We start from the raw sequence: 16,727 nt of genomic DNA, 5'->3' as shown, positions 1-16,727 counted from the left end.
CCCCCAGTTTGAGAACCTCTGCTGTATACCATAGCTTCACCCAAGTAGCTTTCTGCCTCACTTGGGAGCTTGGATTGCTTAGTTTTCCTTCTATTCCCCACCAGGTTGTGTCTGGCCTTCTCTAGATATGGACATTTCCTGCAGATGATTGTCAAGTGATTCATGTCACAGAAATAAATACCTGTGTGGCAGAAGCAAGAAGGAGAAATTACAGAGCTCAGTGAGAGCCCATTTGTGGAGAGCCATAATTGCTGATGTTGCTGATCCATTAACAGCACTAGTGACTAACGGCAATTAAAAAAAGAAGAGAGAAGTTGTGTTATCGGCAACAGCAACAACATGGTCATTCTTTAAAGATTCAGTACACTGAAAAATGCATCGACAGGCTACTGACTGTGGTCAGGGTTTTGTGTATGTGTGTGTGTGACATTTTCAAGATGATCCTTTAAAAAAACCAGAACTGTTGTTATTAATATTACTGTAATTCACCTTTTAGAATTCATTCTGCTTTGCACTTAGAATGAACATTGGAAGGAGGTTAAAAACTAAAGCCTGGTTTCAGAAAATTAGTTAAGGATTCTTTTTACAGAGAGATGGGCAAAGCCAGCTGGCTAAGACCTGGTTCACAATATGACTGGAATGGGGAGGGTTGGCTGATGGGGAGCTGTGCCAAATTCTGACTCTGGACTAGTGGGCCCATCTGGTGATAACCCATTCTAGATTCTGAATGTAGACTAGGGATTGATAGCAAACTGGCCTTGGGATTACATAGACAGTTCATGATGAAGGGCTGGATTTTGACTCTGGGCTTGGGGGGCAGGTGATGTGAACTGGATTCTGGCTCTGCAAGTATGAGAGAGCTAAAAGTGGCCTGGTCTGGATTCTAGTTTAGAATGGTAAAGTGGCTCTGGATTCCAGTCCTAGGGATCAGTCTTCATTCTCAGCCATGCCAAACTCAAGCCCAGTAGAGCCCTGAGAATGAGAAGGAGGCAAAAGGAATTCCAAGCCAGGTCTCTACTTCCCCCATTCTAAGGCTGGTCATGGGTTGAACTGTCCCTTGGCACAAGTTAGAGCAGCCACAGGACTATTCTAACTTATGCCAGCTGTAATAGTCCCTTAGGGACATTCTGCTGGCCCAGGATTTCTGGCATGGAATGTGTTTCTGCTGCATACCTTGCTGTTCCTGGCCTGTCCCTTTCATTGCAGTGATGGGGAGTGAATGGAGTAAAGGTGTGTGCAGTGCCATCTTATGGACACAGAAGATATCTAACAGGAAACAAACTAGAGAGAGACAGGAAGACAGACTGAGTTTAGGGATTCTCTCAGCAAGAGGCTGATTCAAGTTTCATTTGTTATGGAACTGATGCAGTAGTGAAAGAATAGAATTTAATGGAAACCTGAGTCTCCTTGCTTCTTTGAGAGTGCAGGGGGAGTCCCCAGCTGATCTTTCAAGGGCAGCTTTAAGAGCAGTGCAAGGGGGACTTAGTTTGGGCTCAGGATCTGGCCCTACTGTTTTACACAAAAGCTAATTTTTTTCCAGTGGGGGGTTAGAACTGCCTATGTTAAAGGATGGTCACTAGATTTTTATTTTTCCATTGCTCACTTTAGGATAGTCTATGTTGTGCGCAATGGTGATGGGAATGTGCGCTTATGAGAGTAAGGTAACTAACTGAACACAGTTGCCTAATGTCTATTGATCAGGTAGAAGGTATCACAAATAGAATATTCTTATTCTCTACAGTATATTTTATTCTCTCCCTATTTTTCTTAGAGGGCTCAACAATCTCCTATAGCCACTGCTTGAATCTCTAATATGTGGTGTGGAACATGTGCTCACTTTACAGGAGCTGCGATTTTGGCCACAGGATCATGGAGAAATGAGGAAGTAGTGAGAAAGGCAAGCTCTAAAGGCAAAGCCCGCTTTTAAGTATATGCCTGTACCAGTCTTGTTTGACTGTATTTTTGGTGCCTCCTGGATTCAACAATGATTGGTTCTCTAAATAGCAATGGTAGATTATATCGCACTTACAGTTTATGCTCCCAGCCTTTGCCTCTGGTAAGATGTGTTATGAACCAATAACATTCTTTCTTTTTCTTTTTTTAATGGACCAACATCTGAATAGTGTTTCATGTTTTGCTCTCAGCTGCTCGTGTTTCTGGGTTTTGCACTGCAGAAGGAGAGCATAGATGTTGACTTGGAAAAAGCAAGCTGCGCAAGGGGGGTCCCATGCTTTCACAACACAGGACTTGGAGGCATGGGTGGGATGAGGAGAGTCACTATTTCATTGCATAGACAGGAAAAATCCATTCCTAGATTGTGTATGTGACTGCAGCCCATGTATCCTGGTACATTTCCTGGGCTTGCCTCTTTGGCCCTCCATGCTCCCCAGAATGGTACGTTTATGACTGTAACAAGATGGGGAGGGTAGCAAGAGAAATGACAGGAGAGGCAGGGCTACACCAGCTGGTGCTTGTTAATCGGAGGCGACCTTCACTGCTGGCCTCATCGGCCCTTTCCTTTTATGCCTCGGTTATAATGCAGTCCAAATAACACTGATTCTGATCAAACAGGGGCTTAATGGAGACCTTCTCCACTCATTGCCCTGGCTGAAAGGAGGGACTGCGTCACGGGTGGCAGGGAACAACAGGCAGCTGTCTCTGCATCTGCCCTGAGCTGCTTATCAGCAGTGCCGCAAGAGCTTCTCCATTTAGGGCAGTGTTTGCTTTGCCCAACTGTGGAAGTGTGATAGGGGCTGTGATGAGACACACGTTCCCCTCCAGCCCCTTACGTCAGAGCTGTGTGCGTGTGCACTTGACTCTGCACAGACAGAGCCTGGTCTGCGTGCCATGTAAGATGGGGACTCTAAGAATCATCTCATTCTTGCTGCCTGAGCATGGGTTTCCTTAAAGTCAACGAAGCAAAATGTACCATAAAAACAAATGCCAACGCGTCTTGTGTGTATGTAGGCCCCCTCCTTAGCCGGGACCCTGCTGTCTAGCGATTCTTGTATGTGCCCTAGCATGGAATGGTATCAGCCTTACAGAAGAGCAATCTCAAAGAAAGAAAATTCCACCTCCGAAATATCAGGCCAGCACAGAAAACCCATCTGTGAATGCCACCCTGAACCAGTTCTAATCAGTCTTTTCTCTGCTTCTCGGGGGCTTGGCTTCCATGGAGTTGCACCAATGTAACGGAGAGAAGAACCTGGCCCCTGGAAGTTTTGCTGTGCCTTGTCTCATGCCTGAGTGGCACAACACACAATGCCCTTTCCTCAAAGGTAGTACACAGCTGGCACTCATCAACAAACCCCTGCACTCCTCCCCCCATCTCTTTCTTTGCACATGAACATACACATACAAACATACTTAGCCTGTCCCTTCTTGTGTCTCCATCAGAGATTGGAAAACCCCCTTCCTGCATCCTAATCCCTTCATTTCCTTCGAAAGCCCAAGAGGAATGATTGGATTTCACTTGGTAATTTGCAAAAAAACAAGTGCCAGGCACAGATGCTGATATTGTTGATGGTGCTGCAATTACACCACGTTTCTGTCAGGACCGCCCAGCTCATTACCCCTGCAAGGTTATTTCTCAGCCAATTTCAAGAATAAATGGCTCCCATTCTCTCCCTAATGGAAGACCACTTGAAGGGATGATTTGGTACGCAGAGAAGGAGACAACTTAGTGGGTGTCCTAATGACAGGTTATCAGGCACAACAATACCTCTCACATTACTAAGCACTGGCGAAAAAACTCCCCCAAGAAGTGCTAATCCTCCAGCATCTCAAAGGGACCAGCACGCTCTGGGGTAATGACCCCTTCGGAGCATGCACTGGACAGGTGTAAAGATAATTTGGGAAGAGGTGAACCTAGAATTTGTGCTGATAATTATTGTTTGTATTGTAGTAGTGTATTGGAGACACAGTCCTGGACTTGAACCCCAGTGTGTGAGGTGCTGTACAAACACAGAACAAAATGACAGACTCTCTTTCCCAAAGAGTTTCCAATCTAAGCTCTTCTGCCTCAAGAACATTCTTATTAACATGTATATTGCAGAGGGGCCTACCAGCTGCAACCAGATTAGCCAGCATTGTGCTAAGAAATGTGCAAACACATAATAAAGGACAATCCTTGCCACAAAAGCTGACATCTGCTGGCAATAATTTTAGTTAAGTTAAACTATGAAGTTATAAAGAAGATGAAAAATGAAAAAACAAAAAGCAAACCCATATATTCCAAAATATGACAAAGCTTGAAAGATATAGGCAAAGCAGCTGGCTAATGTAAGAACCAAACCTTAGTCCCCAAAACTTGACACTGGGCCCATCACTAGATCTTTATGATTCAAAAAAGTCTGGCTAACTACTGGGTGCTTATTTGAACCAAAGCTGCAAGGTCTGAGATTTCCCAAAAGTGACTGGTGATTTTAGATGTCTAACTTCAGACCCCCAAATGGGCCTGATTTGCAGAAAGAATTAAGCACTCACCTTCTGAGAAGCAGGCTCCTACAGTGTGCCTAACACTGAGCATCCAGAAATTCAGGCACCCAAAAATCACTGGTAGGACTGTCCAGAAAACAAGATTAATGTTTGGTGAAAAATGTTAAGGTTTAGACATTTATTTTCTTTGTGCTTTGGAAGAAAAACTAGACCTTTCAAAAAATTTCTTGAAAAAACAAGAAAGAGAGATCTCAGAATAACCTGTTTCCAGTGGGAAGGGTGTTCACTTGGGATGTGGAAGACACAGGTTCAAATCCTTGCTCTGTCTGATTCAGAGCAGACACTTTCACCTAGGTCTCCTACATCCCAGGCAAGTGCCCTAATCACTTGGCTGCTCTGGGGTAGGCCTCTCTCTGCCTGACCAGAAATTTCATCCTGGACCCGAGGAAATCTTTTCAACGAAGCAGCATTTTTTAATGAAAAACCACTTCACTGAACATTTCCTGACCAGTTTTAATCACTAGTCGCTTAAAAAATTCTTGACCCAAACCTTTTAACTTTTAATTCTTTTTTCATTTCTTTTAAGAAAAGAGAATGAATAGATGGGGATGGGTCCTCACTTTTATTGTTATTATTTGCTTACCATAGTGCCCACTTTCTAGACAGACAAAATGACTTAGTCCCTGCCTCAAAGATCTCACAATCTAAGAAGAGAGAGATGCTCAGAAAACAGAGGTTAGGGAGAAGATGTTACTAAAATGTTACTGTAATGCTTGATCAGGTCATGGGAAACACAACGTTTACATATGTTTGCAATATGTTAGCCTAAGTCAACTAGGTTCCCAGTAGGCAGCCTAGAAAAAGTGGATCTGCAGGAGGGACTTGAAAGTGGACATGCTAGAGGCCTTCTGGATGAACACTGGGAGGGTTCTCCATGTGTAGGAGGAAGCATGGACGGATAGAAATGGTTATGTGAGAAACTGACAACATCAGACTTTTCCCCTGTTTCTCTGTCTCTGGATAGATTGCCTAGGACTGGAATCCAGAGCCAATTTACCAGTCTAAAGTAGAATCTGCCCGCAACACGTTCTCCTGGGAGAACTGGAACTGGCTGTTCTCTGAGGTAGGGCAGATATTAACCAATCAGACCTGCTTTGCTCAGAGTGTGGGAGGAAGTGAAGGGTGTCTGCTGCCCCTCCCCCAGGGTGCTTGAGCCTATTTTTATTTTCCCAGCTGTTCTTGCTTGCATGTCTCAAATTGTTTCTCTTGGAGTCAACCTGCCCCTTTACTCAGAGGATCACAGGGAGATTGACAGTGCCACTTCCAATTCTGAGCCCGGGAGGGACAGAACTGCCTTGTTGCCTCTGGCAAATGATCAGCTCTTTTACGTTTATTGTAAAGATAGTGGTTTAGGATGATAAAAAGCAAAGCCACTGATAGCATTTAAGCTCTAGAAAAGTTTCACAGGGGAAAAAAAGAGCGGGTGTGGTTAGACAGAGGAGGGTCCCCACCATTGGAGTCATGGTGGTCATTAGAAGCTGCTCCTGCCTAGTTGAGAGAATAGAGGCCCCCAGGGACTGTTTCTTAGCTGCTCTACCCCTTTCCCCTAATCTCACTCAGACAGTCATAATTTTGAGCTGTTTGGTGTCAGGGCGACAGTGACATTTGCCAGGTTTTTAGAGCAATGTAAAAGAACATATTAAAGCTTCGGTTAGTCTATGTATCTCCCTAATCCTGATCCACTTCTGTCTCTCTCAAGGATTAAAAACCATCCTGAGCTTTCTCTCTCTTCAGGGAGGTCCTATGCTTCATCCCTGTGACAGAAAATCCGGTTTATTATTGATCAGACTGCCCCAGACTGAATGGGCCAGGTCCTCAGCTATTGGAAATCACTCAGCTCCAGTGAAAACAATGGAGCTCTGTCAGTTTACACTAGAGAGGTGCATGTCTCATTACAGCTTTACTGAGCATTGGGGGAGGATTCTGCAAGAAAATACACAGGGTCTCAGGGGAAGGATCCCTAGTTTTCACTTGGGAGCCCATCCCATCCCCCTAATACCAGATGAGTGGCTTGGGAAGTCAGATTTTGGGCAGGAGGCCTGAAATCAGCTGCATCTGCAATAGCAAAAGACATCATAGGAAAGTGTTAAACTAAGCTTCCGCCATTCTATTATCGAAAAGAAAAGAATCAAAAAGGAGATAATCCTTGTTTAAATATCACAAGCGGCAGCTGAGTCAGTGGGAGCCTTAGGCTGGAAATGTCAGGGAGGAATTTAGATTTTCGGAGCAGTTGCTAGCCTGCAATTATCATAAGTCACTTATGACGACCCCTTGACCTTCATTGCCCCCACCTGCACATCCATAGCAGTGGGAAGAGGAAGTGGAGACAAAACACATGGCCCGAGCAGTGGGAGATAAGGCAAATTGAACAGGATCCCAGTTTAGGTACAAGACAATTCCCTTCAGGCTACAGCAAGGTTTGTGCGTGTGTGTGTGTGCGTGTGAGATGGACAGAGAAAAAGATGGGGGCGGAATCACAAAGAAGGAAGGAGAATAGGGGAAGAAAAGAGAGAGAAATGGAGGCAGGGAAGAAGACAAAGCAAGAAGGTGGGAAAGAGATGGCAGATGAGGGAGATCATGGGCTAACTCCAGGTAAAGGAGGGATGGATTAGCAGAGGATGCTTTCAGCATCTGATTGCTTTTAGAGCTATTTTGAAGGTGGGGGTTGAGGGAAAGGAAGAAAGTTCCAACAAAGTCAATTTTTCTTCTGCATTGTCTCCTTCTTTGGTTCTCCTAATGTCCTTCTCTGACAACCCAGCCACTCTCAGAGCAATTTAGCATGGTACTATATTAAGTAGACGGAACCATCTCTAGTAACTCCTCTTGCTGGAGGTTGGGGTGTCAACAGGGATGGGCAGCCTTGAGAACATATCCTTGGAGGGCTGGGGTTCATTGTCACCAGATCAAACTCCCAAGGCCAGCTCTCAGCAAGACGATAAGACATTGCTTGGCACTGTGAGGAAGACATTTAGTTACTACCTGGGCTCTTTTCACTCCTGGGCATAGCTAGCTGGTACCCAGCTGAATGAGTCATTTAAGGGTAGTGGTCTTCTTGTGTTAAGATCTCAGAGATGGTTCCTGCTTGGTGGTTTTGTAGCAATGGGGCACACATATTGGATCATCAAACTACATTGCCTAGTCACTTTGAAATAGCCCTAAAGTGCAGTCACCCCAAAAACTTCCTATAAGGCACCATGGAGAATTCAGGGAACTAATAACTGAAAACAAAGTCCCACTTCAATGGCCACCTAAATCATCCTTTGCTTTATTTTTATTTGTCTGCATTTTTGGGGAGAGTCTCTCTTATTAAAGAGGTACCTTTCTTTTGGCATTGAGTGATAATGGGCCCCGATCTTGATCTTGCTTCCACTGGTTTTACACAGGGGAATCTCTGGCCACTTCAATGGAGTTACTCCTATTTTGCATCAGTGTGGATGAGACCAGAATCGGGCCCCATTTTTGCCTAAGGCTCCCAGGTAGGTTTTGGGGACAGCTGAGATTGAAAGGGGAGGGAGGAACATTAAATCATAGTGAGTTCTGGAGAATGTTTTGTACAAACGCGCCTTTGTACTTCTAAAAGACCCTGATGGCTGAGCCATCGCACATGCCACAAGGCAGGAAGTATTTTAAAATATAGGTTGTCGGTGTATCTCTGGATTTTGTAACTGCATTACATGTGGCCATGTTCCTAGTTCTACAGCTTCCTTGGACCTGCTGGTATATCCATTCTGTTTCTACACTGACTCATTGCTAGATTTGACAAAGTACTGGAGAGTCATGGATTTTGAGGCCAGCAAGAACTATTACATCAGCTAGTCTGACCCTCTGCATAAAACGCAGCATAGAATTTTGTCCCATTACTCCCATATTGAGCCCAGTAATTTAAGTTATAACTCCCAGAAAGGCATTCAACCTTGATTTGAAGACCTCAAGAAACAGGGATTCCCACACTTGCCTTGGTGGCTTGTTCCAATGGTTAATCAACCTCACTATTAAACATTTGTGTCTTATTTCTAATCTGAATTTGTCTGGCTTTAACTACCAGCCATTGGTTCTTGTTAATGCCTTTCTCTGTTCGTGGAGGGAACACTCCTGTAACAGCAAAGGTTATGGAACATATAACATAGTCAGAGTCAGATTCACCATTGTGTTACTCCAATTTTACATTGATATAAGTCCACTGAAATCAACCATGATACACCAGTGTAAAACTGCAGTAATGCAATGGCGAACCATGTCCAAGTCTTTTTGGTCCTTAATGCCAAGAAACTTGGATCAGAAAATCGCTTTTGATATATCCCGAAGGCACAAAAAGTGGGCCCAAAATGTGGAGTAAAAACAAACTATCCCTAACCCTGAGTGGGTTGAACGAGGCTTGTCACTGGTCAACATATTGTGTTCCTCTTTATCTGTAAAAAGAGGGACATAATGTTTTCTCATGCTCTTTCCCTTTTATTTAACTCATGAAAATAACTCATGATTCAGCTGGTGTGAATCAATGTAGCTTGCATGGACTTCATTGTGAAATACCGTTGGCAAATTCTGATTCAGAATTAGTTGAGTCTACATAATAAATCTCATCCATTCAATGCTGTATGTAAAATATCTTTCTATTGCCATACAAATAAGCATCTGTATGAAGTCAATATGGTGCTATTTCCATATGATCTGGGACTCCTAGCATAGCCCTTGATCCTAAAATTATATCAGACCTTTTGTTTGACAGATGGATCATTTTCATTCTCTGACGCCTGAGGAGAGACCCACCAAAGCGGATAAGAAGTGGGTTATTTTCTGTGCACGCAGTAGTACTGAGCTGCACTTTACTGTCATCTGTTCCTATTGTCTTCTTGGCTGACATGGAGCTGCTGCTGTTCAAAAAAAATGAGGAAAAGCGGTGGAAGGATATTTAACAGAAATTACATGTTACTGACAAGGGAGAACATTCAGCAAACACTGCCTGTGATGGAAACCCATGACTTTCTCTGTGGTTGCCACTTTCTATTTGCATCTGCAGTCAGATCCCAAAATGAGTTGCTGGGAAGCTCTAAGGGAAAGGGCATTTATAAATGAAGGGGTGAAAAACCTGGCCCCCTTGAAGTGCATGGGATTTTGGTATCAACTTCGATGGGGCAAGGATTTTGCCTGAAATCATTTGCTGTAAATAGTGAAAGTCTTCTAATCATTCCAAAGGGAGACAGAAACTGGTTTGTGAGCTTTGATACTGGCTTTCCACTCCCCCTTCTGTTGCTGGCACGAATTATATAAATTATTTCCTGCTATAGAAGGCTCAGAAACAGCGGACAACGGTAAAACTTTCAAAAGTGCCTAAATGATTTAGGTGCCTGCACCCCCTTTTCAAAAGTGACTTATGCACTAAGTATGAGAGCCTAAGTCTCATTGAAAGACAATGATTTTTCAGAGGGTGCATGCTCAGCACTTTCTGAAAATCAGGCCCCTCTAAGGTGTCACACGCTGGGTGCCCAAACTCACTTGTCATTTTTGGAAATCTTAGCCACTGCTTTGTATCAAAAACGACTCGTTTTCTCCAGACACAAATACATAGTCCATGTCGTGTAAAGTTTGCCACACCTGGTGGGCCCTGAGGGGTTCCTGTGCAGAGAGAAACTCCCTGCTTTCTTTAAATGTACTGTTCATTGCACCATTCATTCTTGCGCTTTGGCCTACCCTGAGGAGAAGTGTTGGAAACTCAGTCTACTCTAGTTTCAGCCCAGAGCTGCATTCACATTTAGCACATAAAGAATTACTGTACCCCTTTTTGAAACTCCACTGCAGCACGTTCAGTTTATGCCTGGTAGCAGGTAAGAACCTCTCAACTTTTCCTTTTTATCTATAGGGGGAGCCAGAGAGCTTAATATGCTAATAAATCTGGCAGCATGTAGGTACACACACTCAAATTTCACCTATAGATGGGGCCAGAGAGCATCTGTTCCCTGCAAACCTCCTAGTTCTGAGGCATACAGCTGGGATAGGTGAAAAATAAAGTGGTCATTTTTTTTTTGCTTGTACACAGTATTAGGGGACAGTCTGCTGGCAGTGCCACAGGGAAAAAGAGTCCTTTCCCAGATTCTTGCAAATTGCAGGAAAGCAGAATCCAGCACTCCTCTGGCCCCTCAGTTGTCCAGGTGGAGTTCTCCAGTCTTCCTGCTTGATGCAGGGAATATTTTCTAGGTTATACTCTTCATCTGAATTTGCTCTGTGGGAAATGGGGATATCTTAAAATAGGCACCAGGTTGGCGTTTACGGTGGGAGGGGTAGAAGCAAGAGCACCAATATAATTGTCCATGATCTCTGTCAAAATACAGCTGGTGATGGTCCTGTGTGGTGAATGACTAACTAATAAGATCTGAATGTCTCTCTCTTATTGCTTTTCAAATGTGTAATTTGTCAGAGACTTGTCAAATGCTACAAAGGATGGGTTGGAGGCGTGGTATATGCCCTGTAGACATAAGGTGACCAGATATCAACTGTGAAAAAAAGGGACACAGGGTGGGGGTAATAGGCACCTATATGAGAAAAAGTCCCAAAAAACGGGACTGTCCCTATAAAAACAGGACATCTGGTCACCCTATGTAAACACAGTGTGAGCGACAGGGCATGAGCCTTCATCTGCAGTAGGACAGGACTCAAGAAGGTTAAGCCAGTCAAAGAAGATAGTTGAGCAGAGAGAGCCTTTTGGTGCCCACGAAGGTGATACACTAAACTAAAATTACCAAAGAACCAGCTACATGAAGAGGAGATATTTAGGCATCTCGGAAATAGATCTACAAATGCACCTTAATTCTAACTTACGAAATACCCTACTGGTCCTGTCCTTAGGCCCATAGGCATTTCTACCATTGCACCTCTAACCAAACTTGTTACATATTCCCCTGTTCCAGTGCATCAGCAGCAGCAGCAATGCCTTCCCAGTGCATCAAAATCCCAGTTCACAATACCCCTTTCAAGACTTGATTTGCAGTTCAGGCCTGAAGTGCATGAGACGTACTGGGTTGGAACCTAGATTAGAACAGATGGGGATGTAGCACGATAGAGTGGAGATGCATTTGCAAAGCACTGTGAGGATGAACTACTTTTGAGTTTGTCTCCTTTTCATGACCAAGAGGATTTGTCCCTAGATAGAAGCTTTGTGGAAGGAGAATCCAGCCAAATACTAAAGTGCTTATATTGCTCTCTTCATTTACAAAGCTCTGTAGAGACATGAACCAATTATTCCTTACAATAGCACTAGGAAGTAAGAAGCCATGAAAACTATTAACGTAATCTACAGAGGGGAATATTAAGGCAGAGAGTTATATGACTGGCTCAAGGCCCCATAGTGAGCCAGTAGAAAGGCAGCCCTATGTTTGCTCCACTCGTTCATGTAGCTGCTCTGTAGATGTAATCAGCCCTTGACAATTGATTTTTTTTTTTAAATTTCAGATTGCTTCTGGTGTTTTGCCCTCTCAGCTTTTGGTATAAGGATAACCGTGTAATTTTTTTTTTTACAGTTGAGAGATAGTATTGCCAACTCCAAATGTTTAAAAATCCTGAGTCAAGCTACCCAAATTCATCAGCTAGGCTTAAAAATCACAAGAAGTAAAAATAAAATAACAATAATAATTTGGGCTCTTCATATTTGCACTCTGGTTTCCTTCTGGCTACACTTGGATCACATTTTCAGGCTTTGCTCCACAGCCATTAGGGCTAGAAACTTGAAAGCTGAGGTTCTCATGCAATCACTCCTGGAGCTTGCAGTAAAATATTAGCTATCATGAGACTCATCTTAGAATCACAGAGGGGCTGACCTCTATAGGGGGAAGTAAGAGGTGCATAGGCCTTGTGCTGACTCTACACAGGGTTGAATTTTACTCTGTGTAAAATATGTGCTGTCCTTAGTTGATTCTGATTCGTCACCTGTGTCGAATTTGGTGCTCATGGATGTGTGTTTTTTGTTAATGGCTCCTATGAGGTGGACTATCACAGGACACTGGAAGGCAGCAGAGAGGATTGATGGAAATATGGGCAAACCTCGTGACCTCTCCAAAGATCTCACAGCATTCTGATGTAACCGGGGAGCAGAACTATCTCCTCTGCTATTTATTTAATTTGTTTATTTGCTGTATCAATGTCCTTACAAGTGACATTTTGGGGAAATATCTACATTGGCTGTGTGGGTGTGAGGAGGTGACCAATTAGCTTTACAAGTCTTTACAAAGCCTTTACAAGTTTACAAAGGTTCCAGGGGAAGGTACACTTTATTTTGCCTCCTGCCAGCTGCCTGTCTGTTCGCTGCCCATATTTCCAAAGACCAAATGACACTTAAGTGCTTCCCCATTGATCCAAGAGGAGATCGTTGTTTTGGATTCTGCAGTGACGGTCAAATCATCAATATGATGTTTCTGAATTCTCACTCAGATGCTCCTTGGCCATTTCCTGGCTCTTGTTAGTGCTAATTGCTGCAGCATTTCTCCCTCGGATGCAGAAAGTGAGAGATTGTTATTTTTTTCTGAGACGTCAAGACTGAATTCTAAGCTATGGGGTCATGTGAAAACACCAATTTTGCATTTGTTCTTGGGAAAAAAAGTTCACCCTTTTGCTCAGAACCACGTTATTATCCTTCCAACATTTGATTAGTGTGAAATTTTCACAGAATGGCAATTGCCCATTGAACCATATGTGGTTTCAATATTTGGCTTGTTTCAGTGCAAAAACTGAGCTTTTGAGAACAAAATTTTGAATTTTAATACCATCAAGAGCTCTGCTTGAAAACAGGATCAAATATGAGTAAAACCAGGCCCATTTGCATTCCAAAATGTCCTATCTTTGAGAAGGGGAAAAATTGCAGAAATTTATCATAATATTGAATCAGTTTCACAAATTGTAAAACCTCAGATTTTGAGGTTTTCAGATACTAAGATATTGAATCTGTGCCTCAGCTTGTGTAAATCCACTTGACTTTAGTGACGCTGCACTGATCTAGACCAGCATATTGTTTGATCCATTTTGCATGGTCCTGCTTATCTATCTCTCCACCTCAAACCATTGGCCTTGTGTTTCTTTTTAAGCAGACAGCGTAGTGATTTGCGATGGTTCACCTTCCCCACCCATTTTCCACGAGAATGAGGCTGTGAAGAAAAAAATGCTCTGGCTTCATATGGATCTCAGTCCACTGGAGGCAAAAGCCAGAAGCTTGAATCTGAGACTTAGTAGGTCACTGGAGATGTGGGACAACAGAGACAAGTCAGCAGTGGTGAGCAGTGGATAGAGGCTCAAAATTTTAGGGATCCTTGATAGAGTTGGGATGAATGGAGGAGGCCCAAAGCAGCATTTAAAATGTGGTGAAAGAAGGTCAGATAGCCAGTAGCATGGAAGGAGGATAAGGAGTACATGGGAGCATTACAAAGCCAAGGAGTATACAAAAAGACCCTTTCTTCCTCCCTTCTGTGTACTACACACCTATCATGTGGCCAACATCCTTGCTACCCCGGCAGTATATGAATTGTGAATCTGTTTCTCTGCCAGAGCCTTGTACATTAATGAGTTCCCAGTCTCTGAACACAGTCTGATCCATTGACAGCAATGCGCAAGGGCCAGATTCTACCTCCCCACCTCTGAGCATGGTAAGATCTACCCACCAGCATCCTAGTGACCTAATGTACAGGAGAGCAGCTCTCCATGTCAGATTCACACACCATGCCAACTGCCTCTCAAAACCAACTTGTCCAGGGTGCAGTGGTTTGGCCTCAGAGGAGCCTCAGAAGTTAACAAAGCTTTGCTTCTAACAAAACTACCCTGTCTCATTCAGAGTGCAAGGGCACAAGTGCTACAAGTCAGGGTTTGCTAAATAATACATGGCTGTAAAGTCAATGTGTACGTGGATTTTAATTATATTTTCCCCTCTTCCTCCAGTCCCAGGGAGGTTGCCAATGACGCTGAGCTGTGAGGTATCATTATGGGCTATTAAACTCTTTTGTGGCATTCAGTGAAGTTGAATGGAGCTGTGAATGGAAAAAGCACGATTTGATAGAGCTGGCTAAACTCTGTTGTAATTGCTTAAAGTGGCAGACTATAATTATTCAAGACTATGGAAGGAGGGGGGAGAGAGAGAACCACATGGGGAACTGAACTCCAAAATATGGTCATTGGTAGAACACTGTATTGTGCACTGTTGGTCATATGAGATTTCATCCCATTGCATAATCAGTAGGTACTGGTCACTTTTACAGTAATATACATCAGCCCTTTAAAGCATATAGGGCCAGTTCCTTGGATCTGGTTGGGCTGCACTCAGTGTAGGAGCTGAGGCTGGGGGAAAGGTGCGTCAAGAGCTGAAATGAGTGCTGCTGTGTTCCCAGTGCTCTGCTCAAGGACACTCAAGGGTGCAAAGAGAATTTTTATTAGCAGAGAGTGACACACCGTACCTCAAAGTAGCACACTGTAACCCCCATGTTCATCATTCATATATGGGTGTACTATTTTATACAAAGCATGCCATGGAAGATATCATATGAAAGGTCATGATCTCCTGAAACCCATTATTCTGTCAAAATATGGATATTGTTGGTGTGTATGAAGTTATGAGACTTTGCTGTATTGTTGTTATTGAAATATTTTATCAGTTTGGGAGTCATGCACGGCTAGTTCTCCAGTAACAACAAAGGAGGCGATCTACACCCAGGCAGGTGTTAAACGACCATTAATCAGCAGCGGTGTCGTCAACAAGAGGTTTATGTGAGAGAGTTGTGCAGGCACCACACAATGGGGATTGCCCAACTCAGGGACTCAGTAAAGCCCACCAGGACGCGTCTGGGCTAGTATTTTCCATTTTTCAGGCACATAGACTGAGGGTATAAAATAAGAGACAGTGACATCATGTGATTATCTTTCTCCTTCTGCACCTATGGTGGAAGCAGCAAAAACAATGGGAGGAGACAGACTTGAACTGAGGAGATTGGTCCCAGGCTTAAAGGGAAAGCCTATGTATTAAGGACTGTAACCTACCTGCGACATCCAGTGGGGTGAGAAAAACTGCTTGATCCAAATACTGCCTAGTCTAATAAGGTTTAGGATTAAGACTGCATACATACCTTTTATTTTCTTTGGTAACTATCTCTGACCTTTTGTGCCTACCACTTATAATCACATAAAATCCCTCTTTCTGCAGTTAATAAATCTGTTTTATATTTTACCTAAAACAGTGTGTTTTGGTTGAGGTGCTCAGTTTACAAAGGCTAGTGTGGATCCTCTCCACATTGAGGGAAGGGTGGACTGGGTAATGAACTTCCACTGGTCAGGCTTCTGACCAGGACAAGACAGTACAGTTCTGGGGTTCAAGGCTGGGGGCTTGGGATACTTGCTGGTGCCTTTTTCTGGATGATTTGTGAGTGGCTCAGGGAGCTTTCATGCAATTTAGCTGAGTGTGGGGCTCCAGATGCTGTTGTACTGAATGATACAGTGCTTGGAGGGGTTTGCTGCTTGTCACTAGCAACTGGTTCCAGGTTGTACCCCAGTACCCTGTTACAGAGAGGAGGGTGTCTGATTTATTTTTGACTTCCAAGAATGGCAAACATCCTGCCTGAAACCTTTTGGGGAATGGGACATTGTGATATTTGAGTGGAAAGCAGAGCTTTGGTTTACATGTGGGTTCCTAACATAGTGCCAACTGGTTTATTAGAGGACAGACGACAACATTTTCCTAGGAGGGACAGCTTTCCCAACTCCCAGACCCTCCAAGCGTCTCTACACATTTAAGCAGGTTCCCACTGTTCAGCATATTAACATTAATTAGACTCAGCAACATGTCATCCTAATGATGCATCAAGGAAGGCCAAATCCAGCCCCCTTGGTGGACACACCTTTTCCATTGTGGGAAAAACAGAATGATTTCTGGCTTCCTCTGATGCCACAGCAAATCCCAAAGAGGCAGAGGGGCACCAGTAAAATTCTAGAGTCATAGAGGGACTATGCCGCAGAACTAGAGGGACAGTGTGGTCTAAGGGATATGGCACTGGATTGGGACTCAGGTGACCTGATTCTATTCCCAGCTCTGCCATGCTGTGTGACCTTGGGCAAATCACTTCACCTCTGTTTCCCCTGTGTCTATCTTTTCTATTTAGACTGTGTGCTCTTTTGGGCATGGACTGTTTCTCCCTATGCAAAGCACCTAGCAAAATTTGGCTCTGATCTCAGCTGGGGCCTCGAGGTGCTACTGTAATACAAATAATTAA

Source organism: Lepidochelys kempii, chromosome 6 (assembly GCF_965140265.1).
Source record: "Lepidochelys kempii isolate rLepKem1 chromosome 6, rLepKem1.hap2, whole genome shotgun sequence".
In the NCBI taxonomy this organism is placed as follows: Eukaryota; Metazoa; Chordata; order Testudines; family Cheloniidae; genus Lepidochelys; species Lepidochelys kempii.
Note: the sequence above shows the minus strand (reverse complement) of the source record.